Source organism: Rhipicephalus microplus, chromosome 9 (assembly GCF_043290135.1).
Source record: "Rhipicephalus microplus isolate Deutch F79 chromosome 9, USDA_Rmic, whole genome shotgun sequence".
NCBI classification, from domain to species: Eukaryota; Metazoa; Arthropoda; class Arachnida; order Ixodida; family Ixodidae; genus Rhipicephalus; species Rhipicephalus microplus.
The window spans coordinates 52,847,077-52,872,792 of record NC_134708.1 but is presented as its reverse complement, the minus strand read 5'-3'; the positions used below and the strand labels follow the sequence as shown (position 1 = coordinate 52,872,792).

General features: G+C 47.3%; 1 long non-coding RNA gene across 1 annotated transcript in view; it reads left to right on the top strand.

Annotated features, from left to right (window-relative positions):
* The window catches only part of LOC142771794 (uncharacterized), a 359,560-nt gene that overhangs the window by 158,770 nt on the left and 175,074 nt on the right, over positions 1–25,716 (top strand). The window contains exon 2 of the long non-coding RNA XR_012886159.1: positions 20,058–20,089. This is a non-coding gene — a long non-coding RNA (uncharacterized LOC142771794). The remainder of the gene's footprint in view (positions 1–20,057; positions 20,090–25,716) is intronic.

Sequence of the window (25,716 nt, the reverse complement as noted above, 5' to 3'; positions counted from 1 at the left end):
GGCACGTAACTCCCCGCCCCTTTCCCCCGAATGATTGCTACCTGCCACAGCGATTGATCTAACATTGTGCCCTGGCTGATAATCAGAGAGAAAAAAAATGGTAGAGAAGGAAAGGCAGGGACGTTAGCCTGCCCAGCATAGCCGGCTTGATACCCTAGTCGCACTGCTGATTGGTACAACTGCTAGGCAGGTGAATGATCTACCCTTGTGTCACTAGCTTTTCTCACCGTCTTTACGATTACGCACCCGCTCTCCACTCAGAAACTTGTTTAGCATAGGCTGGCCAACCGGCAAAGGAGCCTAGTCAATAGAAACAGAAAACTGATCTTGCGGTGCATTCAACGTAAGTACGGAAGCCTAAGATTCTGGATTCTCATGTCTCGGGCGACCAGCACCTTGTGTGTCAGGATATTACGTCATCGCAGGTGCTCGCTTAGCACAATAACAATTTTGTTGCGTTATTTTATTGTTTCGGAACGTAACGTTTGGCGAAGAGAACGGCTGAGTTGAAGTAAGAAAGTATAAATGTACCTTGCAGGAACCAGCTAGGCCCGTCCCCTTCTACAATGTCCTATTCAGTGGCTCGAAAAAAACACAATGGCCAGGCGAGTCTCCAGTGTGAATAGGAAGCCCCCCGTCTTTCTCTTTCTCCATCGAGTATGGCGGGCGACGGGTAAGAAAGCCGGCGCTTACACCTCGCTGCCGTCTTTAACGTTGAAACTGCGGGGAAAAAAACCTAGACAGAGTGGAACTATGAGCAGTAAGGTGAGGAGAGGGAGAGGACTTGAATAATACGGGAGGGCGGCGTATGAAACCGGGCGTTTCGAACGCTCGCAAAGTGTGCGCGAGGCCGACTCGAAACGGAAAAGAAGGCTTCGCTATGCGACGATACCCGCCGTTTCACTTTCGCCTTCTTTTCGAAAGGCGTATCCACCTGGATTCCTAGTGAAAGAAATGGAAGAAGGAAGAAAGACAGAAGAGGAAGCGAGGAAAGGGTAACACGCCAACATACGCGCTAAGAAGAAGAACGATATATGGGCGGAGGTGTATTTCTCCCAGATGAAGGTGGGAGGGAGCACAGAGGGGAGAAAGGGGGCATGTTTATCCGCACCCGTTTTGCTCCTGTAAAGAGTATAAGGGTGAGGGAGCAGTGACCTCCGATGAACGGATATCCGCTCGCACGCCAGACATCGCCCACCGTGACATCTTTTTCTTTTACCCGGTTAGACACAACCAAGCGTCTCCACCGTAACGAGCAAATATATACGAATAAAAAAGAGAGGATGTATGTCAGCCTGGGATGTATACCTACCATCTTGTGTGTGTCGTTTGGCATTCGGCACGCGCCCCAGCGAAGCGGCCTTCTTTTGTGAGCGGTATATGCTTCCTTTGGTTTTGTTTCTAGCCTTTCTCCAGCTCCCACGGAGCCTTTTTTTGTTGTTTTCCCATACCTCGTCTCCTTACTTTTGCTATCTCTGCTACTGTGGCCTTTTTGTACAAACCACGTTTTGCTTTTTTTTCGTATTCCTGCCGCATACGTGACTTGGGTGCGAAGTAGCTGTGGTACTCGCTCTATCCGTTCTCACACCGAGGCCATGCGCCAGCACCGCGCGACGCGCGACATCGCGGAGCGAGGCGAAAGCAACCGCGCGTACAGTATGCGCGAGTGTGAGCCCGAATATGAGGCGTCGTGTCACTGTGATGTGCTGGAATGCCCGTGGCGGGACGATGGAGAAGAATGGATGCGGCAGCATCGCCGAAGACACGCATAACGATTGGATGAGTGATTATTTCGTCATAGCGCAGGCAAGCTTAGGGTAAACGTCTGCGTGAGTTCGTGGTCAGGCATGACCAGCGATGCTAGGCATAACGAAGACAGTTATGAACGTGAAAACGGACATTCAGAGCATCTTCAGTGCCCACGCTTTCGTTAATGCAGATATACAGTGGAAATATGTGCGGCTACGACAAGCAGAAACGCACAAGACATGCGTTGACTTTCAAAATAATTTTATTGATATGAATGCGTCATCTCAGCGTATCCGGGAGCAGGTAAAAAAAAATCGGGAGAGTTGAAGCATCCATTGTGCGCCTGCGTTTTCGAGAGCAAACTCTTTACTGCTTTATTCGCCACTGCGTGTTTGGAAAAAGTAGTTAACGATTTAGAGTACTGTTTAGAAAAAGAATAGTTTACATAATGTGCACAGCATAAGTTATGCATGACGAATCAGTATTGAGGAATACATTCACATTTTTACAATTGTACATCACATCGCCACCACACAAATGCTAACATTTTCACATAAAGCAACCAGCAAAACTCAAATCAACAGAACAACAAATGTGTATAGCTCACAACTGACACTACAGGGAAAAGGATCAAAAGGGTAAATGAGTAGGTACACATACATTCTATAGTATACATCAACTTGGTAGATGAGTCACCGAAACACGAGATGTCAAGGTGACGAACACAGTTAAGAAAGGGCGCGGCAAAAAGGCGATCAGCACTCACCTGATGGTACGGATTAGCCCCATGTCGGTCGAAAATTAAGTTGGACCTATTCATGCTCAACGGTGACAAAAGGGCATGTCCAATGGCGCAGAAACTCGCGCTCTTCCAAGAAGAAGAACTGCTCGGAGAGGAACGCGAGCATATCACGCCTCATGCACCCCAACGCCGACGGCCTTTCCTAGCGACGGCTTCGCAGCGGTTACGCTTAAGACTGAACAGGCCGGCAACTACTAAAGGTGCCGCGAAACGCCACCGGGGGAATCGGTTTCCGGACACGAACTCTCGGACACGTTGTCCACAAAAACCAGCATGAACCGCACGCAAAAAAAAAAAAGGCAAGCACACATTCGATCGTCACAAGCCGGTTGGTCTCAACCGTGACGCAGTTGGGGCAAGTGGACACGCGTACCACCTGCCATCGTTGTAGCCGGTCGCGTATTGGGAGCAAGCCCCAGCCCTATTGCCACAATAAAGTCACGAGGATGACCTGGCAACGCCGCTGCAGCCAAGTGCTCCTACGGGTGACTCATGTCCGCATGGCGGTGTCGGGGTACCAAAGGCTCCACGAGGACGGCCATTTGTATCCACCACTTTCGCTGCAGCTACATCGATTCCAGGCCGTGTGGCCTGTTGACGGGGATGGAAGGCCAGCAAGACATGACACACTGTGGGTAAATGGGAGAACGGTGGACCACATTTGATAGGGACATCGGGCACTAAGATACGTAGGTGTGGATCTTCTTGGTATGGACCTAGGTGGTAACGTGCGAGTGTTTGCACTGGTGTACAAAACGCGCAATGAAGTACGGAGGGAGAAGGTGGAACCCATGACAGCAATTCGGAGAAAACGAAGCCTCCTCGGTTGGGCGGTTGCGCAAACGTGGGGTGCGATAGTAATTCTGTACCGCCAGAAGAAAAGAACGAACTGATTAAACTCTGAACTTTTGTGAAACGCGGAGTGGGGGTTTCACTGTGTGGCACAAGTACCATAATTTGCCAAGATATACCGATTGCGACACTGTACCAGCGTTCTAAAAGGGGAGAATCAAAGTGCTTAGCCTCATCAATATTTTGTGTTATAGCTTGTATAACAGATGTCCAGATAGTTCCCTGTATACCGAAAGCATTGTGACACCTAGTATCTCCATGATGGGGGAACACTGCAAAGGCAACGCGAGGTTAAGACTTGCGGCAGGGTTTCCAATGAAAAAATACCCACTTTTTGACAAGTGTAAAGGTGCTCCAGAAATCACACAAAATTACGAAAATGCATTCAGGATGTGTTGCGTTGATTGTTTCAGTTTCCGTTTCAGTTGATTGTTTGTTGTGTATGTACAGAGTAATATCATCGGGACAGGCAGCTACTTTAACTTCAGAGCAACCAGGGAGGGATAAGCCACGAATCTGTGGATCTCGTTCGATATCCCTTGAAAGTGGTTCTAAGGCTAAGATGGATAGGAGGGGGGAGAGATAAAGCTTCTTGAATGAACGGCTCTTGTGCACGCGAATCTAGATAAAGGGTACTCTCGGAGTTAGCGCACATATATAGTATGAATAAGCCTGATGAACTAGTCAGGAAAACGGAGTGCTCGTAAGACGTTGAATAAATAGCCATGTTCAACGAAAAGTGAGAAGCCTCTTCCTGATTTCGGGAAACCACTAACGCTTTGGCGTATCCTGGTATACTGTATTATGTCACGCGTGAGCCAGGTGTGACTATGAATGTCCCGGCCCAGAATGGACCAGACTTGGTGGGGAGATATGAGTGATGGAAGAGACGGACTGATGCGGTGTACTAGAATGTTAGTAAGGAGTTTATAATCAACATTGAGAAGTGTGATGGGGCGCCAATCTTCCGGTCGCGTGCATTCGGGGTCTTTCTTGGGTGTTAGTGTGATACGGCCTGTACGGAAAGAATGTGGGAGAGAAACATTGTAGAAGCAGCGTCTCATGACATGCGACATAAATGTGCCAAAACTCGATGTAGAACTCAACGGGGGGAGGAGCCGAACCCTTTTTCATTGCATATAAGGCGTCTTTAATTTCAGAGTCGCATGGTGACGATAAAATATTATGAGAGAGAAAGTAAGGAGAAAGGCGGGAAGTTTAACCAGGGCTGAGCCACGGTAGGCCACCCTGCACTGGGGAAGGGGAGAGGGGAAGGAAAGTTATAGAGAAGGAGAAAAAAGTCACTGACTGGGCCGACGCGTATCAGTTTCACACTACAAACGATGGAACAGGCCGGTGTCTTTGAGAAAACGCAACGGTGCTTTCGTTGCCTTTCGGAATCGAGATGGACAGTGCCATGGTCCTAATACTTTCTCGACAGTGAAATCACATCTGTCCTGTTGATTTAGAACACTCTGCAGGTGAAGTCTCTCATTTGTGTATGCCAGGCAGTAACACAATAGGCGTTCAATAGTCTCCGCGCTGTCGCTGTCGGCCATCCCAATCTTAAATGAGTAGACATTGGTGAAGGCTACGCCCAGATACAGACGGTACAACACTGTACCTTCCTCCCTGGAAAGACCAGAGGGTAGCCGCAGTCGTAGAGATGGGTCGAGAGAATACAGTCGATGATGTGCGAACTGTGATGACTGCCACTTCTGGAATGTCATGTTCTGCGCCAGCTTACTTAGGTATCTAGCCGTGTCAATCTTAGATAAAGGTATGGAAACAGTGTTTGTCTTTACGTGTGTATTTCTGGCTGCTTCATCGGCGAGGTCGTTGCCGGAGATACCGCAATGACTTGGTATCCACTGGAACAGAACGTTGTGTTCTTGTTCGGTCGCATAGTGCAGCATTTCTCTGATCTGCCACACCAGTTGTTCGTACGACCCGCGACGAAGTGCCGACGAAAGACATGGTAGAGCCACCTTGGAGTCGCAGAATACTGACCATCGATTAGCCGGTGCAGGTGAGCCACAAGAATGGGATGAGCACCCGACGTGCATACCTGAGGACCTCAGGTTGGGCACGTGGCCCGAGTCTACAGCGCCAAGCTGCCGCTGAGAGAGTGAAGAGGCGCGCATGACACGCTGGTACCTGTCCACTAGCTCTGCTTGCTATGCGCGCATGGCCGGAGAAGGGCAAGGGTTCCGGTGGGCGATGTGGACTTTTCGCAATAAAACGTGACCGCAAGTGAGTGAGTGAGTGAGTGAGTGAAGAAACTTTTATTGAGTCCAGCAACACGTGATAAAACGCGCATCTGGCTAAATCCCACGATGGGACCCGGAGGTCTTGCGTCACATGAGCGTTAAGTGCCCTACCAGACGCACTACAATGGTGACGCAATTGTTCTTTCAGATGATCCCAGTCAGCGAGATCTGCGCCGATAAGTGATGCGTGTAGTGCTCGGCCCAACCCCTGGGCCGTCGGAGAGTCATGAAGGACACGGCAATCCAGACGCCAGGGCCTCTCAACCGTCGGAGTCTTTGCAGGCAGTTGTAGGGTCAGCGCAACCAAACGGTGGTCGCTTATGTACACGGGCGTAGGTGGTAGCCACAGCACCTCGATAACGCGTACGAAAGTCATGTGGCCAGGGCATACGTATATGCATGATCGAGCTATCTGCTCGATGGCGCACGACGCCTGGTATTAACATAGCTCCCACCACACGCATGGTTATCAGTCAGTGATAACTGTTGCACAAGACGCTCAATTTATTTGGTGATGAAGTTATTTAGTGACTGGCCATGACCTGGACGTCAGCGTGGGAGTCTATGACACAGTTGAAATCTCCTAAAAGTACAAAATGTCCAAAATTTAAAGTTGTCAAGGAAGTAGAAGTGTGTTCTTGCTTTTCAAACCCGCCGGAAAGCGACTGACGTGGCCGAGAATTGAAGCCATTATCGGCGTTAGCAGCGCGACACAGACCTCGTCACCCCTTTCGCACTGCCTACGACCGAGCGTGCGATTGTGCAGAAACATAGGTAAACTTTGTTTTACCAGGAACATTGCCGTATCTGTTTTCGTCATCCATCTGCAGCTATAAACGAACAGAAAGCGAACGCAAACAACGGAACAGGGCTCGAAGTGAGTGCTTCATTAAGTATGCGCGTGGCAGTGAGCATCGAAGAGTCCGTGCAGTGACGTCACCCATGTCTCCCACCAAGAGGCGCCACTCCAACTTCTTAGGGGTAATTAGGTGTTCCACCCCTAACAATAAGTAGGAAGGAATGCACTGCCACGAAAGCAGCAAGGACAATATCAACAATCTCAGTGGAATGTTGCGCAAACCCCCGCAATCGTAGAAACATAGCTCCCAGTCAGATAGCTTGAGAGAAAGTTTACCTCTCTCGCACATTATACTTATACGATACATTCATGCAAGTAAAATTCAGTCGGAAGTCAGCCTGTATCGAGTGTTTGCTTGTCGTAGCCACGCTTTTAGCGCTGTTTATCTGCAGTTAGCTCCTTCAGTTATACGCTTTACTATATACTATAATAACTAGCTCATTCAGCTTTACTCACAAGCTTTATTTCTACTTATGCAGCTTAAATCACTAAGCACGTGAAGTGTGCGCATCGCTATGACGAAGAACGTCACTAGTTCACACCGAGCGCGAGAATCCGTTGGAAAAAACCGAGGCAGATTAAAATTGGACGTCTGTTCACTTGCTACCTGTTCCCTGGTTATGCCATTGAAAAATACAGTCTACTTACCTACACTGAAGATTTAAGGGCTTGTTTGAAAGCAACCACGGTGGTTGAAAGCTCAGAGTGTAAAGGAAGGAATATAAAACAGCGAGCACAGATGCACAACTATAGAGTATAGACCACTGTTGCCGCAAAGCACGTGGTCGACTCTAGTGGTGCATCGACGTAAGGTCCTAACGACACTTACGCGTTGTACGTATGGTTTGGACTGTGTTTCATAGTTGTGTTGGCGCGTATAGCCCTAACCACACATAACGTGTTATAAAACGCGTGGTTAGTGCCTTACGCGCCAACGCAACAAAACGAAATTTTATGCTACAACTACTTGTGCGGGTTTATCGTACCTGAGAACTGCGGCAGTGCCCTTGTAGCGCACTAGTGCGGCCCACAGGCATTAGACCAGGAGCAGAAGATGACGACGACGACGCAGACGACGACACATTAAGCACGAGAATTTATCAGACCCTGCACTGATGGCTTCTCCAGAGTACAACCACTTGTTATTTCCCCGGCGCAGTGAACTGTGTAATTCAAGGATGATGGAAGTTGTCAACACAAAATTTCGTTGCCGCGTTACCTCCCTCTATTTTTACTTACACAGATCAGGTTTATTGAATTCCCCTATGTGCATTTACTGTAATCAAGAGGAAATGATCAGTCATTTCTTTATTACGTTGTCGCCATTTCGATACATTCAGGCAAAGCATACTATCAACACCTCTTCAAAAACTGGGTTTGCAATTATCACAATCTAATCTTTTTTAATTTGGGGCCTCTACACTGGCTTTCAGCCACAGAGATGTTTTATTCGCCGTTCAGGAATACATCACTGCAACTAAACGATTTTCTTGCTAAATTACGGTCCCACTATTTTTCTTTATTACTTTTTCTGCAAAATTGCAATCGGCACTTCAAATCATAATTAAATAACAAAAGTTTTTTAGGAATGACACAATGCTGAAAGTATCGGGCAAATTCACCTCATAATCAGCCAATCCCTTCCTTCGGGTACGAGCCATTTACAGAGGAAAACAACAACAACAACAACATTGGTCGTGCCTGTTCTTGTTCGCGTCTGCCTAAGCGGCGTCATATAGAATACCTAGCTTGTGGTATCACAGCGTCGACATCTGCCTGCCTGTTTGCACACCCTCGTCGTCCTCAGATGCAGAGGCGTGTAAGGTAGCCACTTCTAGGCGGTTTCCTGCGAGATTATTCAGACACCTTGTAAGCTATCCTGCTTAGCGACGCCCTGAAGGAAAATGGGAGGAAAAGAACGGCAGGGAGGTTAACCAGCCTATAGGCAGCCGGTTTGCAAAGCTACGCCTGCGGCTACCAGCATACTGCCGCAGCCGCGCGCTGCTAGCGGCGCGTGACGACGACTGCGTTGGCAAAAGAGCGCTTCGAAAATGTCACTATAGTTAAAAAAAAAAGGAACACCGATTGCGTTCTGCGCACTCGTAATATTCTAATTCTCGGTTGGTGTGAACGACACTTCACGCTCCGAGTGTTCGGCAGCAGCGGACTGAACGCTGGCAGAAATGCGAGCCGCCTCTTCTTGGACGACGTCTGCGCAGGATCCATTTGCGGTGCGGCCGCTCTGCATCTTTCCCTCAAACGCGGCACAGTTTGGGCCAATGTGGTTCCATAAGAAACAAACGTCAGTACAAACCAGGAAGTACCGAACGAATGATGCGGCGTTTACCTTAAAGTGTGTCAAGTGAAGACTCTCGTTGCGTTAAGTAAAGGGAAAACGAAGGAGTATTTAGACACGTCAGCACATAATCGTGAGCTTCCAGCTGTAACCCCACGAAGATACGTAAGCGCTTTATGGAAATCTCGGAACATATGTAAAAACTATGCGTCCATGCGATGGGAACCATGCGACCGATTCAGGCGTTGCGGAAGAGTGCTGCAGAAGAAAAAAGTGTTTAAAGGCTTACTTGTTAATCCTGGAGGATTTAGCCGAGGGAAAAGCGGATCGGGCTGACTCGGCTTGACAGCGAGGTTAGATCGCGTTCGCTTGTTTGACCTACTTATAGCGAAACGGGTGTAAATGTGTTTTAATCGGCCTGGGTCTTCCCGGCTTCTGACATAACCAGATACCGTAAAATTCACGAAATCTAAGGCTCAGGAAGAGGAAAGTTTTGGCTAAATCTGTTGCGCAGTCGCACATAACTTCTTGTAGTTTCAGAATGGCTCGCTGCAGGCGACTGCGCTGGCACCACACTTACTTATAAAAGTGGCATGACTGCACCAAGAAGACATTCGCTATTGCCTGCCGAAGTAGGTACTTGACCGCACACTGCAGCGCTGCGAGTTCCTTATTATACAGAATGTAAGAACTTTTAAGGGGGTAAATTACCTATAGATCTCCAACATGGCTACGCCATCGCCTTCAAAGAAGTGATTTCAGAACAAACATGGATACGTGAATGGAATGAAAAGGAGTTATGACCTCCCAGTGTGCCATCCAATGTTTGCCCAATTAATTCTGTAGAGTGTAAAATGAACTCTTAGCTCTGCCAGGCGCTTCGAATCTACACCGGTGTCTCTCAGAAATCCAATCCGTAGAGTTACAGCCTCTCTCGTGAAAAGGCACCACCACAAAGGTCTGCCTTTCGCTACACCGACCCGCAGGTTCGTTCGAATTCCAGGCAGTGTCCCGCCCTTCGTCGTCATCGTCTCGGCCCGTCCGCGCTTCTTGCTTTTCGTCTTGTCCGCGCCACCGGGGCGCGTGTACCGACGGCGTACATCGTCGCATCCTTCTCAGCGGGTGGGCCCGCTCGTCCTAATGGGTTCCCTTGTTCCGCTGGAAAGCGTACATATGTGTACGACGCCCCGAACGGCGGCGTGCGCGTTGTTCGCATTCTTTTCCACCGGTGCGACGCCTCCCCACTCGCGGTGACTTCTGCAGTCATATTTCCTTTACCGGTGTCTCCTTTTGTTGTTTTCTTTACTCATTGGTCTCGCAAAGAAACGAGGCCTCCCTCATAGCGGTGGCTTCGTGAAGTTCTGTTCCTTGTTTTGCAATGTGTTACGCATTCCGACGAGCTCGTTTGCGCAGGATGTCTACAAAGCCGACGCGTGAAAAAAGCCAAGTATTGATTATCAGAGGATGATGGCTTTACAGCGCGTGACGTTAGCTTAGCGCACACAGCCTGCGGTTGTTATGGCTTGGAATAACATGAATTGTTAGAGGAGGTGTGACATCAAGCGGTATACATCCATCTCGTGTCCCGAAGAAAGATAATTAGCAAAGATTTAAGCGATATATCCTGTGTACGCAGGTTCTTCGGGGAACACAAAGTATTTCAGGGGCGAAGCTCCTTAGGATATGGGTCTGTCCATCCTCTGATGGTGCATCTAGCCACTGGTGGCACATACCCGAAAGAGCAATGCTTAGAATGTCCGCTAGATGGTGGCACCTGTATATAATGAATACATGATGGAAAGATGTGAGATGGCAGTACTAGGAGTGTTCACTAGGTAGACGGAGCGATGGACGAACATACAGATAGATGGACGGACTGAAGGACGCACAGACAGGCAGAGGGGCGGATGCACGAACGGACGGATGGACAGACAGACAGACAGACAGACAGACAGACAGACAGACAGACAGACAGACAGACAGACAGACAGACAGACAGACAGACAGACAGACAGACAGACAGACAGACAGACAGACAGACAGACAGACAGACAGACAGACAGACTGAGGGACGGCCGCACGAACAGGCGCACGGACGGACAGACGGAAGAACGGACATACGGAAGAGCGGATGCACTGACGGTAACACGGATGGACGCTTGGACAGACAGAAGCAAGAACAAATGGGCGGCCGAAAGCACGGAATGACTGACGAACGCATCGCCCCACCAATCATCATTCACGCGTGCACAGCCCCTTCTTTCGCAGATTGTGAAACGTCGCCTTCCTTTCCAGCTGGAAGTGGGGGTAAATCTGTACGATAGAGTCTATGCCACCGATTTCTCCGCATGAAAGACACCGCGATGATGCGCATCACCAACTCTCAAATGACTCTTAGCTAGAACTCGCGCAACAAAAACACGGACGAGGAGAGACAGACACCATGTCCGCGTTTTTGTTGCGCAAGTTCTAACTATGAATCAGTACCAGCTCGACCAACTTACTCCTAAATAACTAAACCTGACTTTAGCGGAATCGATTCTCATGCACTACAACAAAGGTAGCATCTTCGCGAAGAATTCCCTGGACTACAGACGCCTAATAAGGAGATTAGTGGATCGCCTTTTTTCTAAGCAGCTTCCAGAGAGACTGACATTTATTATTCGCCCGTATAGAAAGAGCACATCACTCGTAAATGCACATAGGGGCGTGTACCCTAACGAAGTCGCTAATTTCCAACATTCTTGCGCTTCATCATAATCATAAATTGAACCATGGAAAAAGAAGGATACAGTGTTTTAAGTGTATGCGCGTCTACTTCATAAAATTTGACTTATATATGATTTCTCAGGCATGATACTGAACAAAAATGTGGGCACTATATTGAACCAATGCCTTGACTGAATGCCACATGGTTGCGCAGGCTGTTCTACTGGAGAACTGGGACTTAGTCATTGAAGGTAGACGTACAATACAATAACGATTGTGTAAAAAGTGATAACAGGGGTTACCAGAGTGACATCATTATTTACAAGAGATGGCGTCATTATCTAACGCAGTGTGGTTTCCTTAGTCTTCAGCAAATGTATTCTATACAAGCAATCAGACTGTCAACACATGTATCAGAGCACATACCTGGAAAGAACGACAGAGACAGAGTGTGAAACAACAATCGTTCACACTCTGTCGTCCGTTCTAGTTTGGCAGTGGGTACATGCACTGAAATGAACCAACCAGCCCAGCAAGCAACCATGCTTGTCAATCTGATGCCAAAATCTATGCAGCTCCACTATGCGCAACTTTACGGCTCGAAAGCTCAGTATTCATGTACGATATTACATTGGACATTGTACATTGTCGTCCTTAATGAAAGCGAACACGTGAGCGCATGGCCTGCGCTCTGCGGCCGCTGCCTACAAGACCATCTTCAAACGACAGCAAAAGAAAAGACGTTGGCTTTTGGCTTCTTCCATTGGCAAACAAAACGATGAGCTATGGCAGCTGAACAAGCACTGCGATATACTGTAAACAGCCGTTGTAGAAAGCAGGACACGCGATCGTGTGTTCCCTTTCATAAGGAACGACAGTGTACAGTAGCGATCAGGATTTGGCGCTCGCCGTGGTGATGTCCTCGCTATGGTACTCGATTGCTGACATGAAGATCGCGGGATTGAATTCCGGCCTACGACGCCGCCTTTTGACGGAGTTATAGAATGCCTTGGAGGCTCGTGCGCTTAGACTTGGTTGCACGCTAAACAACATTGGTGGCTCGAAATTTCCGCAGCCCTCCGCAACGGCATTTCTCATAATCGTATAGTTCATTTGGGGCGTGGAACGCGAACTATTCTAACTACTTGTACATTATTCAACCCCGTTTCAAATCATCAAAGATAAGAGCTCTTTGATATGACGTCACTTGCTTGCCTTGCATAGTAGATATTGGGGCCAAGAAACGAAATATTTGTACGATTCGAGTTCAACAGACACTGTGAAGCGTAGTTATGACAAGTGATTACGTTGGTTGACTATAACGGCAACTGAAACTTTGCTCCAGCATATGTAACTACAAGGCCATTGTAGATGCAGAATAACTGCGTTTTCCGTGCATTAGTATAGTCAATATTCCGGCTTATATCAAGGTTACCTTCTTAAACGTGGTACGCTGGGCTTTGGACGTATAATACCGCCGTTGAAGGTCGTCCTCAATTACTGGTGCTGCATTCGAAAACTCGCCCATCGTTAAAACCTCTTCAAACTTCCCGCATCGCTGCACTGCGAGGACGTCGTTTAACACGGGCCTCACCAGCCGTTCAACGCTCTCGTGTCGTTGTAATCGTAAGGCGACGCGGAAAACGTTTGAAAATGTGGGGCACCTTAGTCACGTACATCCGCCACAGCACGACAGGCGGCGCACGTGGCTTGCCGGCTGGTTTCGCTTCGAAGACGACACCTCGACGTCGTGTCGCTGCGCGATGGCCGGCTCTGGCAGCCACAAACGTGATGTCGTTTTGCAAATCGTTCTCACAAACCGGTGCTATCGCGGCCACCAACCATGCACACGAATATCCAGGAAGAAAGCAAAAAAAAAAAGCAAAAGGCACTCCCTAGTGTGCCTGCATAGGACGAGACATTCAGCTGTTTCTTCTTTCTCTTTTTTTCGGTTAAGGACATCGAGGGCAGAAACGTTATTGACTCCCACTGGTATTTATAGGTGCGCATCTTTAGCGCCACCCTTTCTTCCATCTGTCAGTTATGTTACCTCGGCATCGAAAAGGTGTGCACAGCGATTCTCTTCATCCCTTTCTGTCCGTCTCTCTCTTTTTTACGGCGAATCATGAACCGCTATTGAGCGTCTCCTCTCGACTCGTATTGATGGCGGCTGGATAGCTGCATCGTATATACATACTATACGACCGCACATGTCATTGCTGCGGTGTGTGCTGCAGATACCTCAGCCGGCTTCAGAAACGGACTAGGTAGGCTTTTCCGGGAACGAAGGGCGAGCCGGGGGAGGGGAGAGTTTATACGGAGTCACGGTCGCGAAATCGCCACTCGGCTGTAATGCGTGTCTGTAGATCATTTCACGAGAGTGCTGCGCATGCGATCTTTTCGCCAGTCCCGAAGTCGTAAAAAGGAATCGCCTTGAATGTATCTCTATGCAGCAGGAATACCAAACGTTTGCCCGAGGAACACGCGTGGTCCGGCCGCGGGGGTCTAGTGGCTAAGGTACTAGACTCGGCTGCTGACTCGCAGGTCGCGGGTTCGAAGCCCGGCTGCGGCGGCTGCATTTCCGATGGAGGCGGAAATGCTGTAGGCCCGTGTGCTCAGATTTGGGCGCACGTTAAAGAACCCCAGGTGGTCGAAATTTCCGGAGCCCTCCACTACGGCGTCTCTCATAATCATATGGTGGTTTTGGGACGTTAAACCCCGCATATCTAAAATTCAAAGTAACAGGGGTAATAAAGATTCGGCGTGACTTAGCGGAGAGTAGCTGCATGCGATTACGACGTGCTGCAACGATGTTAGTATTGGTGTTCGGTAATGGCGAAGCCTGATGTCGCAAGCCTCGAGAGTAGACCTCTTATGGTAAATACTCCATGCACAGGGTCTACCGAAAAATTACACTCACTCTCGTATTCTGAAGCGTCTACTCATAGTTTTAACAACTGAGCTGTTAAAGCTTGAGCTGGGTCCAGCGGTGTTCACAAAAGCTGTGCTATGCGCCAGTGAAAGCGGATATAGAATTTTCATTCATAGATGGTTTCAAGGTCACATGCATCGTACCTCAAAAGAAAAACTTCCTGCCCCCTCATTCACCAGCTCCTAACGTCGAAACTGAAAGCACGTTTTTTAATTTCTTTTCAAGCGTAAGGAAAGTCTCTCTCTCATTTTTCACATAAAAAAACATGCGTAAAGTACAAAAGAATGTTTCATATTTTTATGTAGCTTAAAACAATATTTACTTGTATATATTTTTGCCAAATAAGGGAAGGAAACCGTTGCGAATCAGCGGGCTATTTTTTTAAAGACCTTGTGGTCCACCACTGCTGTTACAACACATCGGTGGAGAAAATCAGAAGTCATCAAGGGGCAATGTTTGTGAACCTTGAAAGGGTCTATAGAAAAGCGTTGGGAAAGAAAAGTGGGTGTTTGAAAGAGTCTTGTGATGTGAAGAAAGAGAAAAAGGGAGGGAAGAGGGAAACCATGGCATAGCCTTGCGTAGTATAGTTTAGCGCCTAATATTTCTTACCCGTATTTTCATGCTATTTTATTCGTCCACCTTTCACATGCCGCAAATGTTCTGATCGCGTATATATGCACCTGCGTGCGTTGCCACCTTATTCTTGTACATTTACTAGTGATGCTTTGCAATAAGTAACTTGTTGGAAGCTAGCGCCCGTGTCATTGTCGTATACCAGTGTCCTGATCTTTCTGTACGCCATAGGTGTTAGGATGCAATACCAACATGCCGAAGCTCACGTTCTTTCATGTTATAGTTTTAGTGCATGCAAGGCAGCGTATGGCAGCGCATAGCATTTTCCTTCCCACCCCTTGCTATAGTACTGCACAAGGCGTGGGAAAGGGATGTGCGGGTGAAAACGGAAAGGAGGAGAAGAAAGGGTGAAACATAGCATAGCCATGTATAGTATCGTACAGCAACGGGTGGGAAAGGGACACTGAGAGTGAGGAGGATGGTAAGCAGGAGGGTGAATCCCAGTATAGTCTTGTGTAGTGTAAAATAGAAAGAGACAGGGAGAGGGAGTGAAGGTGGCAAGAAGAAAAGGGGAAGGGGAACGCCACCAGCGTTGCCGTATTTTCAGCATTCACACCAGTATACTTCATAGTAGCCCCAATTTTTTTACTGAAAAAACCACTGGGAGAGGAAGCAAGTATACCACCACCGTTGTACACAGTCCAAACAAGCAAACAACAACAACAACAACAACAACAACAACAACAACAACAACAACAACAACAACAACAACAACAACAACAACAACAACAACAAATTGTCGTTTGTTCCTGAGGTGCGTGTGTCTGGTTTAGGCACGCAATGTCGTATGACATTGCGTGCCTAAACCATACAAAATACAGTGTTAGAAAAGCGAAAAGGGGAGAGAAGCAAAACGCGACTCGCATTTACTTGATTAGCCCCAAATGCTCGTAAACCACAGAGAAACATTTTCCCCTCGGCTGCTCCTTTAAAGTGTTTACAAATTTAACGTTACAAAATAGCATGTATAAACAAATCACAAAAAAAGCGCTTCGCTAATATCAGTCGTCAGACAGGGGCTTACGATTCTAATACTCAAAAAAAAAAAGAGAGAGAAAACATCCAACTATTGTGCTTTTTGTGTGTGTTATGTAAATGATTTATATTAACTCTGCCTAGCTGCTGTTTCCTTTCGAAATTTTCTCATTGCTGTGCTAATGATATCCGTGAAAAGGAGTAGCCAGTACTTTACAAAAACGCCGACATCTTCTAACTATATAATGAAAAAAAAAAGAACATATATATCTGATTCATCCAATTATTCTTATACGAGAATGTGTGATTGAACTGATGGCTGCCATCATAAAGGAGAACTTCTCAAAGTTAAAGCTACAATCTTCTTGAACTTGAGCTGTGCCCCGCCGCGGTGGTCTGGTGGCTAAGGTACTCGGCTGCGGACCCGCAGGTCGCGGGAGCGAATCCCGGCTGCGGCGGCTGCATTTCTGATGGAGGCGTAAATGCTGTAGGCCCGTGTGCTCAGATTTGGGTACACGTTAAAGAACCCCAGGTGGCTGAAATTTCCGGAGCCCTCCACTACGGCATCTCTCATAATCATATGGTAACTTTGGGACGTTAAACCCCACAAATAAATGAACTTGAGCTGTGAAACGTGACCTTTATACAAGGGAATCACGCCATGTACCATCGATCGCGGTGTGGCTATAACTGATTCGCAAGCCAGTCATTTTTCGTCATTGTGCACAAGTAAGAATATCACTGTCGCCGAGTTCATTCTACTGACGAAAGCAGTTGCACTTTGCCGAGGCGTAATTGGGTGGAGGTGAATTGGTAGGGGCCCGTGTACTGTGCAATGTCAATGCAAGTTAAAGAGCAGCAGATGATCGAAATTCCCGAAGCCCTCTCCAACAGAGTCCCTCGTAATCATATCGTGGTTTCGGTACGTACAACCTCAGATATTATTGCAGAGGCGTTGCCTCCAGCGGCATTCCTCTTCGATGACCTCTCATCGACGTTGCTTGAAGTATTTGGATTTCGGTTTCTTTAGAAGAAACAGATAAGAGAAGAAGGTCAGGAATGGTAACCAGCTTAGAGAAACCGGTATGCTGTCCTACACTGGAGAAAGACATAGAAAAATTTGAAAGGTGTACAGTAAGAGAGATAAATATAATGGGAGACGGGTAGCCCACACACAAAGTCACACTTTTCACAGTCATGACATCACTATTGGTCCGTAGACAGGTGTATGTTGCCTTCAAGACAGGTCCTTATAGCCGGGAATACCCTTTTTTAGGGGCGAAGCTCATTATGGCGTGGCTTGTGCGTCCCCCGTTGTCGTAGTGCGTAACCTGTGGCACATACTCGCATACCAGTGGCACATACCAGCGCTCGGGCACATAACCATATGTCCACATGTTATGAAAGACGCAGAACGGCGTCGTTTTCACGCTATCGGTGTTAACAAAGCGCTGACAACAGAAATGTGGTACGTACTCTCGTTTAGCCCTTCGATTGTCCGCTGGATAGTGGAACTTCTATATGACGAATATGTGATAAAAAGAAAGGAGATGGAGGTGCTTAAAGTGTTCCCTAGATGGACGGACGGACGCACGTACCGACGAACGGACGCAAGCACGGAAGGGTGGACGAATTGATGGACACTTCGCCCCACTCATCATATTTCATTCCGTGGATATGCTGTGATTTGTTTTCTAGGGGAGGGGTGGAGGAGGAGATAGGCACTCCCTGAAAGCCGTGAAGTTTTAGAAAAACACATTTTTTTTTTCATTATTTCCGGTAGAACGCCTTCTCCATCAGAGTTTCGAAAGGAGGTGGGAGGGGTTGGGGGCTTGACTCGCTTGGCTACGGGCCTGCTTGAAGAATTTTAAGCGTCCTCATCGGTTTCATCCACCATGACTTTGGGCAGTAGGGAACCAACGCCGACTAAATTTCAAGGCCGAAAGGCTGCCGCAGTGACGTCAGAGGTTGGGGCCCAGTTGCCCAACTGAGCATGCTCAGTAAGACTTTTTTTTCCACACCTTTTATTCGGCCCAATCTAGCCGCAGCAGCTGCGAGAGCGGGAGCGTTGGTTCTCCTAAAACGTGAACGAAACACAGGCTTTCCGACGCGTTCGTGGCGTAACTGGGCCCCCCCCCCCCTCTGACGTCACTGCGGCAGCCTTTCGGCCTTGAAATTTAGTCGGCGTTGAGGGAACTCGAAACTAATATGAACACAACTTTCTTCGCTATCACAGCACCTGCCGCTTCTCCGCGCCTCAGTTCTGTTCAGTTGCGCCATCACTTGTCTCTAACGGCTCAAAGGAGAAGGTGGCGCCAGCTGTCGAGGTCTTGCGCGATCACGAGCGATGGTTGTTTTTCTATTTGAGTAATACGCTTTTAAATTTATCTCTTTATTCACACGCTTGCAAAAGAGGCCAGCAAAGAGCACCCAGTCCCTCCAGCGTTTGCATACAGACGTAATGATAGGGGTCACGGGCGTGACCACACATTTATTTCGGAGGAGGAGGGGAGGCGGAAAAAGAAAGGGTGGTCTGGGTGTTCTTGTGCATATTTGTGTACTTACCCCTGTATGGGCTTATACTAGGTGAAGAAATATGGCAGCAGGATCGGACTCCCCCCCCCCCCCCCCCCAACTATTCAACTCATTTGGGCGCATTACGTTGAAATACTGTAAAAAATAAAACGGCATGCGTACAGTTTATTGAGTAATATTGTGGTGCTATAATACTGTCTATTGTTGCTTCCAGCTCCCCCACAGTTCATTCTGCGTTGACATGTTCGATTCTAGTTGTATCCACGTTTTTCTTTCACACAATATTCATCTTCTAACAAAATTTTCATTGGACACCCTACGCGATTTCCAGTCTACGCACGAATCAAAACATTTTCCTTTAAGTTTTCTGCTGCTGAGAAACTCTTTCCAGAACTACGGAGAGCTGGTTTTGTTGGTTCTACATGCTTAGAAGACAGCGCGAAAAAAACAAAAACAAAAACGCAGCACATACTACTAGTAAGAGTTTATTTTAGGTTTGATGACAATTTTTAAAATTTTCTTTGGAGGTGACTCTAACGAGTTCCAGACTGCCAATTACCATGCTCTTACTACTCCCGGAATTGTCTCTGAGCCGCTGGAGCTCACTTGCGACTTCGCTTCCTTGATGCCTTGCCTTTCGGAGCTAGGGATCATATCTGTTGGATGTACCGAAGTCGGGGTAACGAACCCCTTCTCCCATTGAACTCAGTACACTCGATACTGGTTAAACGAAGTATTGCAATGCATGATGCAGTGCATCAAGCACGAGGGAATGCTTCATTTTAGGGCAGAATACATTTTTCTGTGTAATATCGTATTTTCACTCAGATATCATGAAAACTCTGTGATGTAGGTATGAACATAATTAGTGCACAAGTTTGTATTGACAGCGTTGAAAAAAATGGTGACACAGCAGTGATTGTCAGGTGATCGAGGTCATTAAAATTCCGGCTGAACCCAATAGAACGAAGCTCAGATAAGTGGGCTTCACCTCAGGTGGATTCCTGATGTGGTGAAGCCTGCTTTTACAAATACTGTTGGACATTTTTTCTGCAAGCTTTGAGAAACATCATTGGTCTTGCATGTGGCAGCGCAAGCTGTCGTGATACTCCCGTGGTTCGCCCATTGTTGCTGGCATGATAGCTGATGACAATCCTTTAATTCTGGGATGTGTAAAATAGCTAAGGGTCTTATCGCGTCGTTTTCTGTGTGTTGTAATACGGCTGTTTTATCTTTTATCCTTAGATGAGCCTCTTTTGACCCTCTCACCATATTTTACCATATTTTATTCATCATTGCTGAAGGAATAGCCTGTTATTAGTAAGTGCTGACCTGTAAAGCACTCTCAGATGATTGATGTCTTTTACTATTATGACTACAGATATTTTCTCGTTCCATCACAATGTGCTGAAATCAACTTTGCAATTTTTTTCTTTTTTTTTCAGCAGACACATACTGCCATTTCTGGACTAAAAAGGTAAGTCCATGCATGCTTTGCATTATCGTATGACATTATCAACTCGCTGTTTGTCTTGATAAGCAAGCATTGGTTGGCGCTATGAAAAGTTATATCGGTTCATAGCATGTGAAGCACCTGTCACTCTACACAGCGGCCTGGTGTTTAACGCCGATAAGGAACTTTCACCGCGGTTAATGTCTACCTTTGTCGAACGACTTATGCTTTCAAAGTGGTAACGCTGGCGTCCGCAACTCTGATTGCATCCCTGTGTGATTGAATTTCAAATTGAGCACGGGTTGCAAATGAGCCCGTGTAGCTTTTACATTCAAATATTCTTACCGAGAACGACCGGTTACTTACAAAAGTGGTGGTAGGGAGTCGTTCGCAGCTGTGTGTCTCTCAGTCTACGTTTTGAATGTTGTCTAGATGTGCGAAGAGAATTGACGGATTCAAAAGCACCAATTTTTGTTTCGTCCCAACCACCGGCGTACGCAGCGTTCTCCATAGAGGTATGGGGCTGAGGACGTTGGCTAAGCTCTAGCGCAGCTACACCCCCCCTCCCCCCTAAATTAAGTCATTGTATGTGGCGTATTTTGATCACCCCCTCTGACTACGTGAATAATACTCCTGTAACACAGCCACCGCCAAGCTCTGTTAAACTCCGTCAACTCAAATCTCCCCTAGGAAGTTCAACGAAGATGGAGTTACGGCAGTGTCACGCAGGCACCGACACATTAATTTGTACTACTTGCTGTGAGGGGCTCAGCTGGCGCTGTTTGATTTCCGCAGAAATATCCTAATTTATTTACTAGTTGCTTTTCTTGAGAATCTTCGTTATGCAGTTTTTACAAAAAAACACGCTATAAAGTAGGTCTGATGTGAACAAAGCATTAAAAATGATTTCAAATGAAAATGCATCAGCTAAATGCAGCGATGCTGGCAGCGACGCAGGCCACTTTGTGCCTAAAATGATTGTTTACAATAGCGTCGTGCTCAACATCTAGTTGTTTTTTAGCCAACGTACGAATGTTCTTGTGTTTCCTTGCCTCGTGAGCGCACATTTTTGTTTTCTGTATACTGTACTGTGTCTTCAGATGGTTACGATTATGCAGCGCTGTCAGTAATTCTTCTCACGGGCTAACGCTAACAAAGTGACGACAAGAACCACACGTGCGGACGAAATATGCCAGCCCGATTCGCGAGGCACTGTGTGGAGGGCATCGGTGCGGAGAGTAGTTGCACTCTGGCGGGCGTATTGTGAAGAAACACACGCCATGAATGACTATTGCAAGGAAAAAACGTTTGACGTTGTAAAAATGTATTATTATTTTTAATGTGGTAATTTAGTGCTCAAAATTTTTTCTTAACCTGTGGACTACTGGGGACCAGAGTACCTCGTTCCGCTGCAATGAGAGATCGCCGAACTTCCTCAGCGAAATGCTCCATGTACCATCGTTTGCATAAGGGTCACCATGTGACATGGACCGCATCTTGCTTCTTGTCGCAAGGACGAGAAGGTTAAACAGACAGACAGACGGACGGACGGACGGACGGACGGATAGACGGACGGACAGACAGACAGACAGACAGACAGACAGACAGACAGACAGACAGACAGACAGACAGACAGACAGACAGACAGACAGACAGACAGACAGACAGACAGACAGACAGACAGACAGACAGACAGACAGACAGACAGACAGACAGACAGACAGACGGACGGACGGACGGATGGACGGACTCGACATCATTCACTCCATGGATGTCTGTTTTTTTTTTTGCAAGGCTGATATTATGGAGCGGTAATTTCGTGAGTGAAGGACCTCGCCGTTGCGGCTGGCGGTATACGTCTCAGACACTGACGTGACGCTCATAGTCAAAATTTATGCAAGTTGTCTGGACACACCTCACAATGCATGGCTCATTTTTGTACAAAATGAATCCAATTGACGAGATCTCCGAGTGAACCGACGGAGGGTGAAATAAAAGAACAGCAGCTGTGGCAGAGAGAGCATGAATGATGAACTTTCCACAAGATGCATTGAGCATCTTGTTGGAGAACAGCATGAAAAATGAGGAGCGCAACGTGTGGTTGTTTGCGCGTCTTGTTCGTCCTTGTTTTTACGCTGTTTTGCTTCACAACGTTTCGCAATTAATGCAATACTCTTGTGTACTCGAAGGCTCCACGGGCAGTGCCGATCGCGCTACAGTTCCTGTTTAACGGGACGGATCAGTGCTCTCCCATAGTAGAGTACCCTGTACTCTAAATCGTTACCCCCTTTTTCTAATCCCCCCAGTCCTGTGTATTCTCGGGGCGGTTTGGGGCTCTCCCATAGTCCAGTAAAAAGTACTCGTAATCGTTAACCACTTTTTCTAAACACACAGTTCAAATTGGTAATTCATCGTGTCTACGTGGGACGGCCTTTCGCTCTCCCACAGTACACTACCAAATACTGTTCATCGATAACCACTTTTTCTAAACACACACACAAGTCTTGTTGAGGGTGGGGACTGACCATGTAATGTACACCCCCGCGACGGCTATATGCTCTCCCATAGTACAGTACCTAGTACCCTAAATTGTTACCTCTCTTTTCTAAACATACTCAAAGTCTTGGAATATTTGTTCTAAACACACAAGGTTTGCTATAATGTATGTTAGCTTTACCCACTGATCTCATCTTTGACGGGGACGGCTTTTTGCTTTCCTCTAGTAGAATACCAAGTACTATAAATTGCGAACGATTATTTCTAAACGCAGTGCATTCGGGGAAGCTTCACGCTCTCCCATAGTGGGATACGCTGTGTTCGAACATCTAAACACACCGTCTTTATCGTGGGGCAACTTGTCGCTCTCCCGTAGTATATAGGTGCGGTGCATAGTCCGCTAAATCGTCGAAGAATTGTTCTAGGCACCACGGGATGGTTCTGTCGCCATACCATGGTAAAGTAATGCGTGGCAGCTCGAGTAAAAGAAGACAAAAAGTGCAGACCACTGCGTGCCAAGAAAACAGCGGGCTCTGCCTGATCGAACATTTTGCCACTGTGGCGCCACAATACGGCTCGCGTGGAGGCGCCGTGATTCCCGCTTTCGCCGCAGGCGTCTAGACACACACATGGGGTCTAAAAAAAACATGGCAGCATATCCACGGAATGAATGATGGAGGGTGGGTCGAAGCATCCGTTTCTCCATTCGTTCTTGCTTCCGTCCATCCATGCGTCCATCTTTGTGACCGTCCATGCGTCCATCCGCTCGTCCATGCGTGCGTCTGTTCGTGCGTCCGCACGTCCATCTGTGCGTCCGTCCCTGCGTTCGTTCATGCATCCGCCCCTGCGTCCCTCCATGCGTCCTTCCGTCCGTGCAGCCATCCGTGCGTCCATCCATGCATCTGCCTGCGTATCCGTTCGTCCATCTATTCAACACTCCAAGTACCACAATCTCGCATCTTTTCATCATATATTCCACATATGGAACCACCGCCACCCAGCGGACATTCCAAGGTCTAAACGAGAGGTGGCACACGCACACTTTCTTACGGCTTGCGCTTCGTGTCTACTTCCCACCTTCAACCACCTCGAGTTCATGGTATATACTAGTTCACTGTATTCATGGCACTGCAGCCCAACGTTCGCTAAACCTTTCCAAAACCAAAGAGGTTACGCCAAGCGAGTATAACGTAGCAACCCTTTCTTGCCAGATAGTGCTCAATGTACATGCCGTTGGCTGCTAATGGGGAATGAGAGGAGAATTCGGCTTTTAGTTAACGCGCACGCTGCGAATTTTTTATTCTTCAACAACGCACAGGAGAAATCTCCCAGCGGCACCACCTTGCAGGTCGAAGCGTATGACATGTTACGCACCACTATACGAGGGACGAACGGGTGCCGCTTTAAGAAGCTTCACCCCTAAAACACGTCACTGTTTCCAAAGACAAAAGTGCATCCTGAGGAGTGGTGGTAGCATGATCTCAAAGAACATTTGCCAGGAGTCCGCCGTTTTTCAAGAAATCCTTGCTCCGTGCATGCAACAGAAAGATACTCGTGCGTTCTCCAAACTACCTTTTAAGGGTGACGCTCGTTAAGGCGGCACCCGTTCGTTCCACGTAGTAGTCGTAGCCGTAGTGTGTTACCAGTCTTACGTTTCCGCCGGGCGTAACCTCCTTGGTTTTAAATAGGTTTAGCGAGCGTTGGGCCGCAGTGCCATGAATACAGTGAACTAGTATATACCATGAACCCGAGGTGGTTAAAGGTGGGAAGTAGACACGAAGTGCAAACCGTAAGAAAGTGTGCGTGTGCCACCTTTCGTTTAGTCCTTGGAATGTCCGATAGATGGCGGTGCTTCTTTGATGGAAAGATGCGATATGGTGGTGCTTGGGGTGTTGACTAGATGAACGAATGGACACCAAGACAGATGCATGGACGGACGCATGGATGGCTGCACGGATGGATGGACGCATGGATGGACGCAGGGGTGGATGCATGGACAAACACAGGGATGGGCGCACGGATGGACGTGTGGACGCATGAAGAGACGCACGCACAGACGGGCGGATGGACGCACGGACGGTTACACAGACATACGCATGGACGGACGGAAGCAAGAAGGAATGGACGGACGGATGCTTCGCCCCACTCTCCATCATTCACCCCGTGAATATGCTGCCATTTTTTTTTTATCACAAGGAATCTTGACGCTGTTCAGTGTCAAGCGGTAATTGGTGTTACCCGATGTTGACATCCTTTATTGTCTTTCGTGTGCTGTCACGATGTATGTGCACGGTAAAGAAGACCAGATGGTCGCAATTTCCGGAGCCCTCTACTACGGCGTTTCTCATAATGACATCGTGATTTGGGCATGAAAAACTCCAGGATATTATTATTATTATTATTATTATTATTATTATTATTATTATTATTATTATTATTATTATTATTATTATTATATTTCAATGACATCTTGAAACTCAGCGGCACCTCGACATGACCATATATAACGGGATACAATGTTTTGCGTTCGTCACAGCCTTGTTTGTTTCTTTATTTTGTATTAAAAGTGCGTGGCTGTACGTCTACCTGCTCCAGCGCGGACGGAACTGTCAAGACAGTATTCACGCTCGCGCCCCAGTGATTCAGCGCGACGACATAGGACACATCTTTTTTTTTTTTAGCGAGTGGCCGTGGTATATGTTGTACTGTAAATTACTCACGTTTTTTTTTTCTAAAAACTTCGTGCGCGCGCGAAAATGAGCAGGTGTCACCGTTGTCAGCTGGCTAAGTCTCCTTGCTTTTCAATATTTAGAACTGCAACAAGTGCTAACAACAGCACAACATACACTTCACGAAATCGATATAAAACGACAAACAAACAAACAAACAAACAAACAAGAAAATCAATAGCAAATACAACAATTAACCCTACAAAGACACAGTCTGAAGTTTTTCGGAGCACAAAGCGGAAAATGCTTTTATCAGTAGCGGCAAGACCATGAAACAGAAGCTCCATGAAGATAAATTATGTATGAGAGGGATAGAGAAGTACACAAAAAAATGGCAGGGAGATTAATAAGAGGAAAGTATCCGTTCACTACCCTGTGTTTGTGGAAACACTGCGATGTAAAACGAATTCAAGACTAATAGAATTT